We start from the raw sequence: 19,455 nt of genomic DNA, 5'->3' as shown, positions 1-19,455 counted from the left end.
CAAGTGACCATAAGTGTGGGGGTTCATTTCTGGATCTTCAATTTTATTCCATTGATCTTCCTGCCTGTCTGTGTACCAATACCATGAAGTTTTTATCACTATTGCTCTGTAGTACAGTTTGAGTCAGGGATGGTAATTCCCCCAGAAGTTCTTTTGTTGTTGAGAATAGTTCTCACTATCCTGGGTTTTTTTGTTAATCCAAATGAATTTGCAAATTGCTCTTTGTATCTCTACGAAAAATTGATTTGGAATTTTGACGGTTATTGCATTGAACCTGTAGATTGCTTTTGGCAAGATGGCCATTTTTACTAAATTAATCCTGCCAATCCAGGAGCATGGGAGATCTTTCCATCTTCTGAGATCTTCTATTTCTTTCTTCAGAGTCTTGAAGTTCTTATCAACTTGCTTGGTTAGATTCACTCCAAGATATTTTGCATTATTTGTGACTATTTTGAAGGGTGTCTGTCATTTTCCCTAAATTCTTTTTCAGCCTGTTTATCCTTTGAGTAGAGGAAGGCTACTGACTAGTTTGAGTTGATTTTATATCCAGCCACTTTGTTGAAGTTCTTTATCAGGTTTAGGAATTCTATGGTGGAAGTTTTAGGGTCACTTAAGTATACTATCGTATCATCTGCAAATAGTGAAACTTTGACTTATTCTTTTCCTATTTGTAATTCCTTGACTTCCTCTTGTTGTCTAATTGCTCTGTCCAGGACTTCCAGTACTATATTGAATACATAGGGTGAGAGTGGGCAGCCTTGTCTAGTCCGGGATCTCAGTGGGATTATTTCAAGTTTCTCTCCATTTAGTTTGATGTTGGCTACTGGCTTGCTGTATATTGCTTTTACTATGTTTAGGTATGGGTCTTGAATTCCTGTTCTTTTCAAGACTTTTAACATGAAGGGTGTGGAATTTTGTGAAATACTTTCTCAGCATCTAGTGAGATGATCATGTGTGTTTTTTCTTTGAGTTTATTTATGGAGTGGATTACATTGATGGATTTCTGAATATTGAACCATGCCTGCATTCCTGGGATAAAGCCTACTTGATCATGATGGATGATTGTTTTGATGTGTTCTTGGATTCTGTTAGTGAGAATTTTATTGAGTATTTTTGGATCAATATTCATAAGACAGATTGAACTGTAGTTCTCTTTCTTTGTTGGGTCTTTGTGGGGTTTAGGTATGAGCGTGATTGTAGCTTCATAGAACGAATTGGGTATTGTTCCTTCTGTTTCCTTTCTGTGCAATAGTTTGAAGAGAATGGGTATTAGGTCTTCCTTGAAGGTCTGATAGAATTCTGCACTAAAACCATCTGGTCCCATATTTTATTTTGATGGGGAGCCTTTTAATGACTGCTTCTATTCCTTTAGGGGTTATGGGACTGCTTAGATCATTTATCTGCTCCTGATTTAATTTTGATACTTGGTATCTGTCTAGGAAATTGTCAATTTCATCCAGATTTTCCAATTTTCTTGAGTGTAGCCCTTTGTATTAGGATCTGACAATTTTTTAAATTCCTCAGTTTCTGTTGTTATGTCTCCTTTTTCAGTGCTGATTTTATTAATTTGAATATTGTCTCTATGCCCTTTGGTTAGTCTGGCTAAAGGTTTATCTATCTTGTTGATTTTCTCAAAGAACCAGCTCCTGGTTTTGTTGATATTCTGTATATTTCTTTCTGTTTCTATTTGGTTGATTTCAGTTCTGTGTTTGATTATTTCCTGCCATCTACTCCTCTTGGGTACATTAGCTTCTTTTTGTTCTAACGCTTTCAGGTGTGCTGTCTCGTTGTTAGTGTATGCTCTTTCCACTTTCTTTTTGTGGGCACTTAGAGCTATGAGTTTTCCTTTTAGTACTGCTTTCATGGAGTCCCACAAGTTTTGGTATGATGTGTCCTACTTTTTGTTAAATTCTAAAATGTCTTTAATTTCTTTCTTTATTTCTTCCTTGACCAAGTCATCTTTGAGTAGAGCATTGTTCATTTTCCACATGTATGTGGGCTTTCCATTGCTTTTGTTATTACTAAAGACTAGCCTTAGTCCATGGTGGTCTGATAGGGTACCAGGAATTATTTCAATCTTTTTATATCTGTCGAGGCCTGTTTTGTGACCAATTGTATGTTCTGTTTTGGAGAAGGTACTATGAGGTGCTGAGAAAAAGGCATATTCTTTTGTTTTAGGATGAAATGTTCTATAGATATCAGTTAAGTCCAATTGGTTCATAAGTTCTGTTAATTTCATTGTGTCTCAGTTTAGATTTTGTTTCCATGATTTGTCCATTGCTGAGAGTGGGGTGTTGATATCTCCCACTATTATTGTGTGAGGTTCAATGTATGCTTTAAGCTTTAGTAAAGTTTCTTTTATGTATGTGGGTGCTCTTGCATTTGGGGCATAGATGTTCAGAATTTAGAGGTCAGCTTGGTACAATTTTCCTTTCATGAATTTGAAGTGTCCTTCATTATATTTTTTGATTACTTTTGGTTGTAAATCGATTTTATTTGATATTAGAATTGCTACTCCAGCTTGTTTCTTGGGACCATTTGCTTGGAAGATTATTTTCCATCCTTTTACTCTGAGGTAGTGTCTGTCTTTTTCACAGAGGTGCATTTCCTGTATGCAGCAACATTCTGGGTCGTATTCATGTATCCAGTCTAATAGTCAATGTCTTTTTATTGGAGAGTTGAGTCCATTGATATTAAGAGATATTAAGGAAAAATGAATATTGTTTTCTGTTATTTTTGTTATTAGAGGTGGAATTATGTTTGTGTAGTTATCTTCTTTTGGGATTGTTGGAAGATTACTTTCTTCATTTTTCTAGGTTATAGTATCCCTCCTTGCCAATTATCCTTTGAAGTGCTGGATTAGTGGTAAGATATTGGGTAAATTTGGTTTTGTCTTGGAATAACTTGGTTACTCCATCAATATTAATTGAGAGTTTTGCTGGGTATAGTAATCTGGGCTGGCATTTATGTTCTCTTAGGGTCTATATAATATCAGTCCAAGATTTTCTGGCTTTTATAGTCTCTGGTGAGATGTCTGGTGTAAATCTTATAGGTCGGCCTTTATATTTTACTTTACCTTTTTCCCTGTCTGCTTTTAGTATTTTTTCTTTGTTTTGTACATTTGATCTTTTGATTATTATGTGGCGAGAGGTATTTCTTTTCTGGTCTAGGCTATTTGGAGTTCTGTATGCTTCTTGTATATTTAAATAAATCTCTTTCTTTATGTTAGGAAAGTTTTCCTCTATAATTTTGTTGAAGATATTTACTGGTCCTTTACGTTGGGAGTCTTCACCCTAATTTATACCCATTATTTTTAGATTTGGCCTTCTCATTGTGTCCTGGATTTCCTGGATGTATTGGGTTAGTAGCTTTTTGCTTTTTTCATTTTCTTTGACAGTTGTGTCAATGTTTTTCATGGTATCTTCTGCACATGAGATTCTCTCTTCTATCTCTTGTATTCTGTTGGTGATACTTGTGTCTATGACTCCTGATCTTTTTCCTAGGTTTTATATCTCCAGGGTAGTCTCCCTTTGTGATTTCTTTATTGTTTCTACTTCCAGTTTTAGATCCTGGATGGTTTTGTTTAATTCCTTCATCTGTTTGTTTGTGTTTTCTTGTAATTCTTTAAGGAATTTTTATGTTTCCTCTTTAAGGGCTTCTACCTGTCGACCTGTGTTCTCCTTAAATTCTTTGAGAGTGTTATTTATGTCCTTCTTAAAGTCCTCTGTCATTGTCATGAGAAGTGATTTTAATTCTGAATCTTGCTTTTCCAGTGTGATGGGGTGTTCAGGGCTTGCTATGATTGGAGAACTGGGTTCTGATGATGCCATGTAACTTTGGATTATTTTGCTTACATTCTTGCACTTGCCTTTCATCATCTGGTTAACTCTAGTGCTGCCTGTACTCACTGTCTTTGACTGGAGCCTGCCTTTCCAGTTTTCTTGTTTGTGTCTCAACTCCTCAGGGTCCAGATGTCTCTCTGATCTTTTAATCTTGAGCTCCAGTTGCTCTGAGTATAGTGGTTCCTCTATGATGTCTTAGAATATGGTGTCTCCATGGTGGCAGACCAGCTAATTGTTTGCTTCTCTGGGTGCAGTGTCTCCTCTAGGATGTCTTAGTATCCGGTGACCACATAGGCACAGATCAGCCGGGTGTCTGCCACTCTGGGTTCAGTGGTCTCTCTAGGATGTCTCGGGATCTGGTGTCCATGCAGGGACTAACCATGCGGGTGTCTACTCCAGGTAGAAGGCCCAGGCAAGGAGCAGAAGGGGAGTGGTATTCTGCAAGGTCGCGGTTTGGGTGTCTGCTGGAACCTGCCTGCACCCAGTTATGTGTCTGGGATGGGCATATGGCAGTGTGTGAGTGTTAATCTTAACTGCTGCTCTGGGTTCAGTGGTCCCTCTAGGATGTCTTGGGATCCAGTGTCCACACAGGAGCAGACCAGGTGGTGTCTGCTGAAGGCAGCAGGCCCAGGCGAACAATAACCATAATTTAACAGGATTTTCACACTACTTTATTAAGACATCCATAAGCTGCCTTTGTATTTTTAATGAATTAATTAATTTATTTATAATCCAGCCATTGCTCTCCCACAATTTGTTACCCCATTCCTCCTTCTGTTCCCAAGTGACTGCTCCTCTATCACCAAGCCTCCCCACTTCCTGGGCCTCAAGTCTCTCAAGGACTCAGCATAACTTCTCCCATTTGTACGGATAGTCTCATAATAGCCATAGCTTCTAACAAATGTGTTATTAGAGAACCAGCCATTTCTGAAGCTAATTCCTCCACTGAATTCCTGAACATTTGTCTATATTATGGTTCACATATTTCAGTTTACCAAACCCTGTAAAATGAAATATGTCCATTTGCCCTGTTTCATTTCTTTGGACACCTTTGTGGTTAAATCCTGTAGGTAATAGAGTTTGGTTATTTAATGATCAACTAAGACATTGCCTCACAATTATCCTTGACTTTTTCCCAAGTGATAGAGAAGGCTTTCTTCAAACCTTTGTTGTTAACATTCCAGTGAACTCAAGCCCTGGATAAATTGTTTTATTCAGCTTTCTTTGAAAGAAAATTCTTATAGACACTTTATATCTCTCATGAGCCACCTATGATTTACACAATAGTCCCAGTAGTAATGCCATAATTTAGTATTTGGTACTAATCCATAATTCTGAATACAGTTTCTTAAAGACTTTTTTTTCTTTTACCATATTTACCACTTGAGCACTCACAAGATTCTCATACTTTATTTGAGATGCCACATAATGTTTGCAATTCTATGAGTCATGGGTTATTCATATCCTAAGAAGACCAATGATTTTTCACCTTTAATAGACACTCTTTCCAACTTCCTAAGAGATCATTCAGCCCTACGTTTATGAATAGATTCATTTACTGATGTTGTGAGCCCACATAACCTATTCATTTTGAAAGCCAAGCTTTAAACCCCTGTGGTTTGGGGAGATACTGTCTTCAACCAATAATCATGACAGTGGTAAATTTGTAGTTAAGATTGAGCTCAGGATTTGAATATGGAGAATGTCATCCTGCTGATTATCTAATAGTCAAAATGGTATCACAAATAATGGAAAATGGAAAGGCCTGAGAGAAACAGAGTCAGAGAATAGAGAGTGGATTCTGAAAGACTGGAACATCATGTACCACTCTCAGTATATATGGCATACACAACCACAAAATGCAGTTGTTTTAGTAGCTCAAAAGAGTAAAAGACAAATTGTCTTCCCAAGATTTACAAATAAACTCACTACTTATATGTAAATTGAACACAATGACATTTTTGGACTAACTTCCTAGAACTTAACTGTCGCAGTATCAGTGAAAATTTTCTTGTGTTAAGAATAGGCTATAATCCAAAAAAAAAAAAAAAAAAGTTTTAAATGATATGTATTTTTTTATTTTTAATTCATATATGTAAATTATAGAGTATAAAAGACATTAAATAGTACCACTAAAAGCTAATATGTTGGAAATGCCTCAATCCTAACAAAGAACTGCAGTGGAAAGAAGGGGTACTGATGATGGGGAAAAATAGTCTCCTCAGGGAAGAGCACACCAATTGGTTATTTGATTGCACATGACCATAACTGGGCCAAAACATGTGGCCTGTTAAGTCATAGGCTCTGAAGGAAAATGTAGTGCCTTTTTTATTCTAAATGATTATAATATTAAATTGCCTTTTAAGCACTTATCCTTATATTCAAAGTTTAGTACACCATTTATGCTATAAGACAAGCTTCTGCTGCACAGTGGATTCTGATATAGAGATTTACATCTGGTCAACCTGCAGAATATAAGAGTCTGCCATTTAAAATCTGCATGCTAAATTGTAGAGCAATAATAAACCAGATTATTTTCAGCAGAAATTAACCTGATAAATGAAAGGAAAAAACATAACAGAAATACAAAATAAGGAAAATAGAGGAGAGAGATTCAATGATGCCAGATATTAAGTGAGTAGTGTGTAATAAGAAATAAGGAAGAGGTGAAGGAAAAGGAAATGATAATACAAAACTAAGAATGTTTGATAAACCAATTCAGAAACCTACTTTATAATTAAACTAATACTAGGAATTCATTTTTAAAAAGCAGCTTGACTGGAACTATTGCATGTCAATCATTACTGCTGCTTCCAAAAGCTGTAGAAAATCTCAATGCCACAAGAAACCAATTTCCCAGTGAGCTGTGGACCAGCTAGTTATTATAGTTCTCAAAATTATATGTTATATTCATCATTATGGAGCGCGACTAAGAACTATACAGAAAGTTTCTCCTAGATACCATGCACTGTGAGGAAGGGTACATTAGACCCTGGATTTCTTGTTGCTGGCTAATGTTCATAGTCACAAAAGTTGTTTGTATTCATCAATGATTATCACTAATAACTGTAGCCCCTGAAAACTCCAAAAGTGTGCTGTCTGTCAAGATTTAGACATCAATGAAATAATGGTCTGAATGATCTGGGTGTTACCAGCTACTTCTAGTTTGTATTTGTGGCCCTCTGTAAAGGAGAATTGTCCCTGAGATTGTGGCTCTGGTCAAATATATGTGGCTAAGGAGATCATAGGCTCCATGGAGAAATCTATAGCTGATGGTTTGTCATATAATCAAACTGCCACTTAACTACTTATGTTTCTATTCATGGATGTATTGAGCTTTCAGACTTGGTCACAGCAGTGGTCTATTTTCAAAACAGGAACAATCCATTCCTAGTCACAGTGCTAAAAATGTGTGACGATTGAGAGATTGGTCCAGAGCAGGGAATCTATCATCACTGAGGCCCAGGAAACATGATGAAGAGGAGGAAAGGATTCTGGGACTGGTGGAAGAAAAAGAATGTTTGATTCAGTTTTCAAATGATGGTATGGCCAATCTGCCACTTTTTTGTGCCAGAAAAAAAAGAAGAGAGAGAGAGAGAGAGAGAGAGAGAGAGAGAGAGAGAGAGAGAGATAAAAGAAAAAAGAGTGGGTGGAGGAAAATAGGGGAGAACAGGAAGTTAGATGAAAGTGGAAGGAAGATGAAAGATGGTAAGATAAATGTAAAAATAACCCATCGCATAAAAAGAATATTATCTAAATTATATATGTATGTATGTATGTATATATGTGTGTATGTATATACATATATATACACACTGCATGGAAACAGCATAAAACATACAAATTAAAGAAATGTTGAAAATGAGATGGATACCAGTAAAGACCTAAGTACAATAATTGCATTAGTCAATTTAAATTATGATAGAAGAAAATATATTACTCATTCAAATTATTCATGAATACATGATACATTTGTCAAGTGCAATCAATTTAAAGTAACAAGTGATAAATAAGTGTGTCAACAGAATATCGCAATTTCCAAAGGATGGATGTGACTAAAGTTTGTTGAACAAAAGGCTTTTGTGTTTAAAAACCCAAACACTGAAAAATAATGTAATCAGGCCTCTGTTCCACAAATAGCATGTGTCATCTTGGAAAAATAGGGGCAACCCAACAGCAAGAGCATAACAATTATCTAAGAAGAAGATAATGAATAAACTTGAAGGTAGAGCCATAAGGTTAAGTATACTGAGGATAAATTAAAGAACAATCAGCATTATGTCGAGATTGATTGGTGTAATAAAGAGACTAATGATTATGAATCATTTTTATGTCTGTTGCTTGGACCATATAAGATAATCTAAAGTTGATTATGGTTCCAAGAGAAACAATAGTATAAATGAGTGCTATGTCACTAAGAAGTTCAAAAAGTATACTTGAAGGCCAACAAATACAGACATTAAATTTAGTTTAATTTTATGTTTTCGACTCTGAAAGGAACAAACCGTGGAGTAGTTCAGACAATAAAATTGTAAAAGTCATCTTAATTTGACTAGATAATGTGAGTACATTATGGTGCTTAATTGTTACAGATTTTATTATCAGGGAGAGTGAAAAGATTTTCTTTATTCATGGCAAGTGTAGTTTAATATATTTAAAATTTTTATAACTGTGTGATTTTTCTATCAAGACACATTCACACAAAGATGAAATGTATATTGCTACTTTGTAAGCTGTTCAGTTGTGTGGGTGTGGTAATGGCAATTAGACCACTGTCCCCTTACTCCTCAGGCCCATGTATTTGATTATTTTTTTGGTGCTTGATGGAATTTTCAGTGTTGGAGCATTCCTGGAGGAAGTGTAACATTAAAGACAGTCTTTAAGACTTTGTAGGGTTTTTTTTTTTTTTCATTTCTAATTTGCTTTTTCTGGTTTCTGCATGAGGTTTAACATGAATTTACAATTATTGACATCCTTTCTGTAACTGTAAGCCAAAATAAACATTTTTTTTAAAGTTTTCCTTAGTCATGGTATTTTATCACAGCAATAAAATTGAATTAATGTGTTGAGTTTGTATACATAGAATTATATAGTTCCCCCCACCCCCGCTGTGGTGCGCATTGTACATAATTTTCTCTGTGTCTTCAAAACCTAATTCAGATTTGTTATCATAATGATTCTAACATGATAAATACTCTTTTTTTCCTAAATGCACTTCAGAGTCTAAATACCCATAAATCCATAACACAAAAAGATGCAATCCACAGCAATTTAATCATCTTTGCTGAAAACCTGAATACAAAAATGTTAAACCATGCCTTAAGCCTCTGGAGAAGATAAATAGTAGTGTCTTTGGGTAAAAATCATAAAATTGCAGTAGATTAGCTTGACTTTTGATGACATAAATTATTTTATTTATTTATTTATTTATTTATTGCTTTACAGAGCTGGCAAAGAGAAAACCATACATTACTAAAATTAGTTTTGGAGAAGAGGCTATATATATTTTCTCTCTAAACTAGATGATGATTTCAGAATTAAATACTGAGCTGCACTTTAGTGGACAGCATTGAGTATTTTGTTTAGAATACAATGTGCAAAAGAATAGATTATTTTGGGAAATTGAGAAATCAATTACAAAATAATTGTAAACTTCAAGTCAGAGGAGGAATTCACTGAAGATGTGCTGAGATGCCAAAACGGTCCCTGTTAAAGTACTTTTATTTTTTGTTTTGTTTTGCTTCGCTTCCTTTGCTTTCAAAATGTATGATATTGTAGCTTTTTGTTCTTTTGTTTTCCCAACACTTAGTTGTTGCAGAATCTTTTTGTTTGAGTGTTTCACCGCCATAAAACAATGTTTAAATTGTCTGTTTTGGTTGAAATATTGCATAGAATCAAGTGTTTTCTTCGGGGCTTATTGCTGTACTCATCCATTTGGCATCCATGAATTTGTTTTGTCTCTATAGGTCAATTGAGATGATACCAATGATGCTCAACACAAAGTTAAAGATAAAATTCAGTACAGTTTTTTACATAAGCTGAAAATTTCTGCTACTGAGTAGAATTCTGAAAATGAGATAATTCTTGAGGAATGAAGTGCATCCTGGGAATTGATACTTAAAATGTCAGTTGAATTGGTAAGTCCCTCATATTAATCTCTGAGTTTTTCTGTACTGTTCTATAAAGGACACAGTAAGCGTCACAAAACTCCTACCATGTTACATGTAAGGGTTTTGAAGAAAATTAAAGCTGCTACCTTTGCTTCTTAAGCATAGTTTCTTTCATAGGGCAAGCTAATAATTTCTAAGTAGCTTCTAATAACTTTTTTTTTTCTTAAAAATATGTAGTAAGAAAATGGGAGTTGTGGAGACTTTGTGGGTTGATAGTTTTTTATAATTAGCACATTATTTAAATAATTAAACGACTTTAATGGTATATAAGAATGTTGCATATTTACTGATAGCTTCACAAATCTTGATTGTTTTTAGGGACACTACCAAAGTCTCTGGAGAGACCTGGAGTGGACGGCTCATCCCTAAACAGGACATGGCTAGGAATCCTTCCAAGGACAAAAGAACACTAAGGTATGAACTGGAGCCTTACCTATGTAAGACTTAGGGTAGGGAGAAAGAGTTAAATGTTCTCTTTAAGGAATGACAGAATAGTTAAAGCGATGACTTCCTTTTCTCCTTTTCCATCCATAGCTAGGGGCCCTATGAGCTCCTCTCCCACCCCTTAGTTGATGGACTAGTTTGGGTCAAGCCCAGTTCAGTTAGACACAGAAGTAACATCACCTGTGAGACATTGTGTCATTTCTTAAAGAGAAATTCTAGAAAAGTTGTCTAAATTGTTTCCTGGACTCTTGATACTCAAGATCGACTATCATCTACCTTGTTAAGTTTTTTAATCTATTAATATCAATTCAAAGTATAATTTATTAATATTGATTCTTCTATTTATGTATGTTTTTATTTAATTTTATCTTGAACATTCTGCCCATCTATATTATCAGTATTTTATACATAATAAAATATTCTTTTTATGTATGTGTATGTACAACCCCCCTACTGTTATCACCATAATTGTATATATATATATATATATATATATATATATATATATATATATAATGTTTCATAATTATTTAATAATTCTTTTAAAAAGCTGATTTAAAATTCTTTACATGACGTACAACTATAATGGAAATAAGAAACTATATTGAGGCAAAAATGAGTGATAGTTTCCTGAACAGAGTTTCATATTGTCTTGAAACACATGTCCCACTGAGGAAGGGGTTATATAAGCTTTTATTTGAAAGAGAAATAAAATGTTATATGTCAGTTGTTATAATACAGTTAAAGTCAAGTAAACAGGACATATCAAATGAGAGAAATATATTCAGATACTATCATATTCTTAGATAGAAATAGGTAGGGGCTAAGCCTCATGTGTGTTCAGCAATAAATCAAAGAATTTTATCTCACAATTATGAAAATGTTAGAAAAACAAATTAAAGAGGTTGATACTAAGTAGTTTTTAAGGAAGCCTTCAGAGAGCTCAAGATAATGTTGACTCTTGACTTGTGAAATTCCAACTCTCCACAGTCAGGATGCTTTTGTCATTTATAACCAAAATATTTGCAAATTCCTAAATAATTATAAGACATTATAAGAAAAGTTCAATTTATATGTGTCCATAGCAATTCTCTTCTAAAGTTCAGTCTTCAATATTTATATAATATATACAGATACAGTACTACTAATACTTTATTAATATAAATATTAAAATCCTAACTATAATCATTTTCTACATTATATCTTTTATTTATTGTTTCATTTTATATTTTTATAAAATACCTGAACCTGGTTAGTCTGTATGAGTAGCATGTATTCTTGATAAACCTAATTCTATGTTGTCTTATGTGACAGTCATCAATGAATCTCAAATAGCCTTATAGCTAGTATGACATCATAAGAGGTGATAAGGGTTTTATCCTAGTCTCTTCATGGTTTATAAATCTATATGACCAGGTATCATGGATGACATTTGGGCTGAAATTTAAAAATAAGACATTCTATGGGAATTTTCACTTACCTGTATCAGAGTAAGCAGCAATGCTTTCAGGACTTTATTTTCAATGAGTTGGAGAAGTCTCAGGCATGAATCTAGTATTTCTTCCTTGGGCTGAAGACTAAAATTATACTATATTGTTGAATGTTTCTGAATATTCAAGTCTGCTAATACCAACAGACTTGAATAATTTAGAAGCCATTACCCTGAATAAGGGTAAATTCTTAAACAAGAGCAACAACAACAACAACAAAGGAAGGAGAATTGTCTCAAAAAGAAAATTAGGTGGAAAAAGAAAACCATTTTAAGATATATGGTACTTCCATTTTATTGGATATTTTATTTATTTACATTTAAGATGTCATCCCTTTTCCCCATTTCCCCTCCCTAGAATCCCCATTCCATCCTCCCTCCTTCTTTTTGCTTTTATGCCATTTTAATTTCATGCAAGTATTAAGGTCAGTTCTAGGTTGAGGAACTAGCAATACAATAAATGCAAATCTTCAATGAACAAGCAAGACAATAAACACATTCTTATATTAAAAACAAGATATGGATCTACCAGGTTGAGATTAAGAGGTAGACTATATCATTATTTGACTACATTCCATTATATTTAAAAGTCTTTCATAAAAGGGATGTTACTGTAAAGCAATTGACTAATTTGAAAATACAAATAAAAAGGAACTGAAATCTACAAAATCAGTAATTCAAAAATGCATTTCCTATCTCAATCTCTTGCATTAATGCAATTAGCAAAGCCTTCCAGCCACAGGAAGATTTTAAGTTTCAGTTTGCAGCTAAAATCAAATCAAGTGGTATAAATGTCAAATTCATGAAAAGAAACAATTAAAGCAGATTAAGTCATTATCAATTCAGACACTTTTTAATCAGAATTACTGGTTCAGAGCAAATAGATTAAGAGTCTGGTGACTCTACAGAAATCTTCACAACTTAAAGTAATTATCTATGATGATAGGAAACATAGAGTGGTAAAAAGAGGAAAGGAGTCCAGAATGGAAGAAAGATCAACCCTTAGAGATGTGTACACATTTGTATGAGACAACATAAATGAATACATTAAATAAATCTAAAACCAAAATAAAATGACTACAAACATTAACATTGCACATTAGTGTAGCATACTACAGGGTCAATAATTTGCCTAAGTTGATAGAAAATAAAGAAAAAAGAGAAAGTTTGATGTGAGAATGCTAGAACTTTATTTTAAATACATTGTATTAGCTTTGAATAACTTTTAATTAACCAGTAATATAAAAGAAGTTTCTGGAAGAATATTTGTATGGATGCCCTTTTTTCCCAAAGTGTTTCAGATTTATTTAATTTTTTATTACATATTGTATTTATTTACATTTCAGATGTTATCCTCTTTCCCCACCCCAACTGCATAAACCCCCTATCCAATCCCTCCTCCTCCTTTTTGGGTTTATATCATTTTAATTACATGCAAGTATAAAGGACAGTTCTAGGTTGAGGAACTAGCAATACAATAGATGCAAATAGTCAATGAAAAAGCAAGACAATAAACACAAATAATCAAAGTACAGGAAAAGAAATTTTTAAAAAGTCCCTTGATCACTCCTGTGATCACTATTTCTAAGGGCTTATCAGGATTACCAAAATAACTAAACCTACTCTCCTGTCCTAACCCAAAGTCATTTTCATGCCTGAAGCCTACTTCTTTGTTCTAGCCTATGATTTAGATTCTTGCCAGAAATCACTTCTTGTTCTAGCCTAATGTCAGATTCCTACCTGAAGCCCATGGCCTTGTCCATGGCCAAAGTCAGACTCCTGCCAAGCAGCCCATTTCCTTGTCTTTGGCAAATGTCAGATGCCTGCCGAGCAACCCCAAAAGCTTTCCACATCTCCCCCTTTTTTATTTCATCAACAACACTGAGCCTGTCTTAGGTCTTTCTGACAAGAATGCCTTCCTTACACATCATGGAATATGCATTATAACAAACAATGCACTTCTGTCTTAGGATGGTAAGGCTCTGTGCAGAATCTTACCCATCCTTGTCTTGCCAACCTGTGAGTTTAATAACAAAGTCTTTGGGTCCATTTTCAGGTTTATGCCATGTACTTTGGCTACCAATATGTTGATGCTGTTAAAGATAAGCTTTAATACAATAGACAGGAATAAAAGTATTCCCAGGACAAAAAGGGTTAGCATGATCAAGCTATATATGCCATACTTGAAGCTTGACTAAAATAGAAATACTGACCTCAGGACATGAGTAATTTTATCAGCAGTATCTACCACATCAACACTCAACAAAGCAGCATTCTTGACATTCATAAGCTCACTATGTAAAGTTAAACATCCAGAGATGTGTTAGAATTATGTCAAATACACTGGAAGTGTCTTTAAACATTTTCCTAATTATAGTGACCACCACTGTAGATTCTTTCAGTCTTCTAACTCCTCCATTGGGGACCCTGTGATCTGTTCAATGATTGGCTGCAAGCATCTCCCTTTGTATACATCAGGCTCTGGCAGAGCATATAAAAAAACAGGTGTGTCACACTCCTGTTGGCATGTACTTCCTGCCATTCACAACAGTTTCTGCATTTGGTGACTGCATGTGGAATGGATCACCAGGTGGAACAGTCTCCAGGCAGTCCCTCTTCCAGGCTCTGCTCCACACATTGTCTCAATAATTGCTCTTGTGAGTATTTTGATACACATAAGAAGGACCAAAGTACCCAGACTTTAGTCTTCCTTGTTCATGAGCTTCATGTGATCTATGAATTGTATCTTAGGTATTGTGAGCTTTTGGGCTAATATCCACTTATCAGTGAGTACATACCATGTGTGTTCTTTTGTGACTGGATCACTTCACTCATGGTGATATTTTCTAATTCCATCCATTTCCCTATGAATTTTATGAAGTCATTGTTTTTAATAGCTGAGTAGTACTCCATTGTGTAAATGTACCACAATATCTGTATCCATTCCTCTGTTGAAGAATATCTGGGTTCTTTCTAGCTTCTGGTTATTATAAATAAGGCTGCTATGAACATAGTGGACCATGTGTCATTGTTATATATTGGAGCATCTTTTGGGTATATGCCCAAGAATGGTATAGCTAGATCCTAGGTATAATTTTCTGAGGACCTGCCATACTGATAATTTTTCAGAGTGGTTGTACCAGCTTACAGTCTCACCAACAATGGAGGAGTGTTCCTCTTTTTCCATAACCTCTCCAGCAAGTGCTATCACCTGAGTTTTTGATCTTAGCCATTCTGACTGGTGTGAGGTGAAATCTCAGTGTTGTTTTGATTTGCATTTCCCTGAGGACTAAGGATGTTTAACATTTCTTTAGGTTCTTTTTGATTATTCGAGTTTCCACAGTTGATAATTCTTTGTACAGCTCTGTTTTCCAATTTTAATAGGGTTATTTGATTATTTAAAATCTAATTTTTGAGTTCTTTGTATACACTGGATCAGATGTAGGATTGGTAATGATCTTTTCCCAAACTGTTGGTTGCCATTTTTTTTTCTATAGAAAGTGTCCTTTGCCTTATAAAAGCTTTGGAATTTTATGAGGTCCCATTTGTCAATTCTTGATCTCAGAGCATAAGGCATTGGTGTTCTGTTTAGGAACTTTTCTCCTGTTCCCAAATATTTGAGGCTGTTCTCCAGTTTCTCTTCTCTTAGTTTCAGTTTATCTTGTTTTATGTGGAGCTTTTTGATCCACTTGGACTTGAGATTTGTACAAGAAGTTAAGAATGCATCAATTTAAAATTTTCTACATGCTGACATCCAGTTGAACCAGCACCATTTGTTGAAAATTCTATCTTTTTTCCACTGAATGTTTTCAGCTCCTTTGTCAAAGATCAAATGTCTTTCCTGTTATCTTAGTTGTGTCAGAACTCCTCAGAGTCCAAATGTCTCTGTGATCCTGTAATCCTGAGATACTGGATGTAAGAGCTCCTGGGAGTCAGGCTGCTTCTGGGATCCTGAATCCTGGTGTGATCAGTCTCCTGAGATCCTATGATCCTATGATCCTATGTTTGTAAGTGTGTTAGGACTCCTTGAAGTCCAGTGTTCTTTGAGTTTTGGGGGATTGGGTGAAGATCTGATGTTCCAGGTCTGCTCCAGGCACCAGCGCGAACTGGAAGGAGCCCACACCACTAGCCAGGAGTAAGTTCCTTGGATCCTGTGGGTCTCAGTTACTCTCTGTTTGGGCTGGTCTGTCACTGCCTCCTCACCTAGGATCCTGTGCATGTTAGAGCTCCTGGGAGTCCAGCCTCTTCTCTCAGATTTATTTTAATAGGAAGAAAACAAATGTTAAATATCGTTATACACATGAAAAAGCATATAAATAAGCTTTATATCTAAGAAATAACAACTAAGAATTAAGCAGTCACAAATGCTGTGAGTTGATATTCATTGCTTATGTTAGAGTATAGGATGAATGATTCTAGTTTACTTATCTTAAGACTGAAAACCAGTGTATAGCATTGATCTGGAGAGTGAAACAAGGCCTGGTTTGCTACCTATCTACCTAAGTATATTGCTAAGTATATCCAAGTTCCCTTAAGTTACAGCAATTTACAATTCTATGTCTTCTTTAAATTCCAGTGGAGACAAAGGAAAAAAATATGTCTTTGATGATAAGAAAATAAAGCATATGGGAATTACATTGAGAAAAATCAGAGTATAAAATTGATGTGGACTTTTTGTATTGGTTTTATATAACTGGCCCACTTTAAATGTTATAATTCAAAATTTTATCTGTAAACATTTAAGGGATTATCAGCTGTGACACTTTTTTATATGAAAATTTACTGACAAGTAGATTTTTTGCTTGCCATTTGCTGTCTAATTTTTTAGGGTTATTACTATGTCATTCAAAACAATTGCATACACCATGGAGAGAAAACTCTAAATGAAATGGCATGACCCCACCACACTGTAAGACTCTGCAAGTGTAGATTGACATCAGTGGCAGCTGTAGTCTAACTAGGTCAGTTTCTAAAAGGAAAATAAAGTGGAAACAAAATTGTTCACTTGTGTATGTCACTTGAAATGTTGCATTTGATTGACAACAGAAATAGATTCAAAGTAGTTCAATAAATGGAATTGTCTCACATAACTCCAAGAGCTTACTCAATGTTACCCAGGAAAATGAAATCTCCCCTTGTCTAGAAGGAAATGTACAGAAGGTGTTTTTATCCTGGAATGCATCTATTAATTCCCTATCATTTTCAGTTTACCCAGTGGAGCTCAGCTATTGATGACTGCCCATATTCTCAGAGTTTTAAAACAATTTTAAGCAATTACTACTCTAAAATTAAATTGTTAGTTATCAATTTAGTTTTAGTTTTATTCCTATGTATGTCACAGAAAAAACAATATAAATGTTGGTTGAGGAATCTATCTTAGAATAAAGATCCACACAGCAACTTATTCGTTACCCAGCTCCAATATTGAGGATAATGTTAGGATTAAGAGACTGCGTTCTGACTTTTTGTTCCTTTCTGGACATAATTATGCAAGTTTTATTTTTCTTCAATTAAATGTTGTGCTTCATAAGTCAAGGTATACTAGCTATTTTTCTAAAATTGATACAAGATAAAAGTTTTCTGTGAAGAAGAACCTCGAGTAAAAGACATTTCTGTAGGCTATTTTAAAATGCTTTACCATTTTTTGGAGATTATAATATAATTACATACCTTTTCCCTTTCTATAATAAAAACCCTCCCATACAAAAGTCTTTGTTCTCATTGAAGTTCTTGACCTAAGGACTTTTCCACAGTTTTTCCTTCATGCATACACACACACACACACACACACACACACACACACACACACATTCCTAAATAGATAAATAAAACCTCGCCATTTATATAATATTGCATGTATGTGTATTTTCAGGGCTGACAATTTGGTATTGGATAACCATTAGCTGTACTCTTCTTGGCGAAAATATTCCACTTGTTCTCAGTGTACTTTAGGTTTTTGGTTTGTAGGAAGTTTTTTGTTGTGTTTGGTTTGTTTGTTTATTTGGTTGATTTTGTGTAGGGTTAAGAACACATGGGCATGCTATCATCTACATTAACATATCCATTGTTTTTGTCTTTGTTCAGCTCACTTTTAGGCAGTCATTGTCTTAATTAAGGATTGATTTGGCCACAGCTGGCAGTTTCACCCCAGGTCACATAGTCCTGATTTTATAAGAAAGTAGGCTATGCAACCTACAGAGAGCAAACAAGTATAGAACATTTTTTCTTAGCTCTTCTTAAGCTACTGCCTCAAGGTCCTTGATGTGTGTTCATACTTTATGATTTATATCAGCAATGCGGCATGTTGTAGGTTAACATAAATCCCTTACTAATTCTTGTTCAGCTTCTAAGTCCTGTCTTTTTCTTACCCAATTTCTATCCACGTACCATTCAGTAACTTTCTTTTTCATTATACTATGCTAGAATACATGTAATTCTGAGATACTATTAAATGGAGACTCCAACTTTGAAAGAAGGTTATCACAATCAGTTGGAGAACTACAGATTTGTTTGTCTCCCTCTTTGTTAAAAGAGTACTGATGGCATTCTGCAACAGTTTTAGATTAATACATTAGTCTTTTGCTTAGCCATCATCAGAGAAATGTCCTACAGCAAGATAATAGGAACAAATACAAGAACCAGTAGCCAGATATTAAGTAAAGAATAAGAAACCTTTGAATACTCAGCACTAAATAGGATGTCTCCATCAAATTTCTCCCTTCAAAGTCCAGGGAAACCTGTGGCAGAGGACACCGACAAAAGAATAAGAGCCATTGAGGATGACACACACACACACACACACACACACAAACACAAACACACACACACCACACTTTAACAAAATTACCGAGAACCTAATGAACCAAAACAATTGACTGAATTTTGAGTAATTTAATACCTGTTTAAACTAAATTTAAATTTAAAACAATCATTTTTTTTCAAATAAAATCAACATTTAAATTATATACTATCTTGTTATTTTATATTTCCTAAATGGCTGTGCACTGCACACTTAACTGAAAAAAAAATTATGTCATAATATTTAAGGAATTAAAACTGAAAGTAATTTTTGGTCAATAATGTGGTACCAGAACATCGCAATTGGATCTATAAATGCACAATTGGTTTGAGAAAATTTATAACTAAGGAACACAGAGAAAAACATTAATTATAAAAAAAATTCAGAAACTTCAATAAAACTGTTTATATGAGATCTGCATTACAAGTAGTTCACAGGAAGGACATCAATGCAAACAAATTTAAATAATGTTAAATATTTGTCATTACATATTATGATCCATTGAGAGTTTGGGTGATTTTTACACAGGACTAAGAAGCTCCATCTAGATGCCGTCTAAGCTTTACAGTGCCCTGGGGAGAATTTGAAACCAAAGATGAGGATTTCATGAACTTTAGAAGAAATTAAGCTTACTTAATTACATACTGCTTTTTTTTTTACTTTTTCTAAGTACCTCAACTATGCATAAATGCCCTAGGATATTATCAACTT

At 34.5% G+C, this 19,455-nt stretch overlaps 1 pseudogene; it reads right to left on the bottom strand.

Annotated features, from left to right (window-relative positions):
* The window catches only part of LOC117705141 (eukaryotic initiation factor 4A-II-like), a 68,958-nt pseudogene extending 55,160 nt beyond the window's left edge, over positions 1-13,798 (bottom strand).
* Positions 13,799-19,455: the final 5,657 nt, after the last annotated feature.

The sequence above is a fragment of the Arvicanthis niloticus genome, chromosome 3 (assembly GCF_011762505.2).
Source record: "Arvicanthis niloticus isolate mArvNil1 chromosome 3, mArvNil1.pat.X, whole genome shotgun sequence".
NCBI lineage: Eukaryota > Metazoa > Chordata > Mammalia > Rodentia > Muridae > Arvicanthis > Arvicanthis niloticus.
The sequence above is the reverse complement of the archived record's forward strand: the minus strand, read 5'-3'. Positions and strand labels throughout refer to the sequence as shown.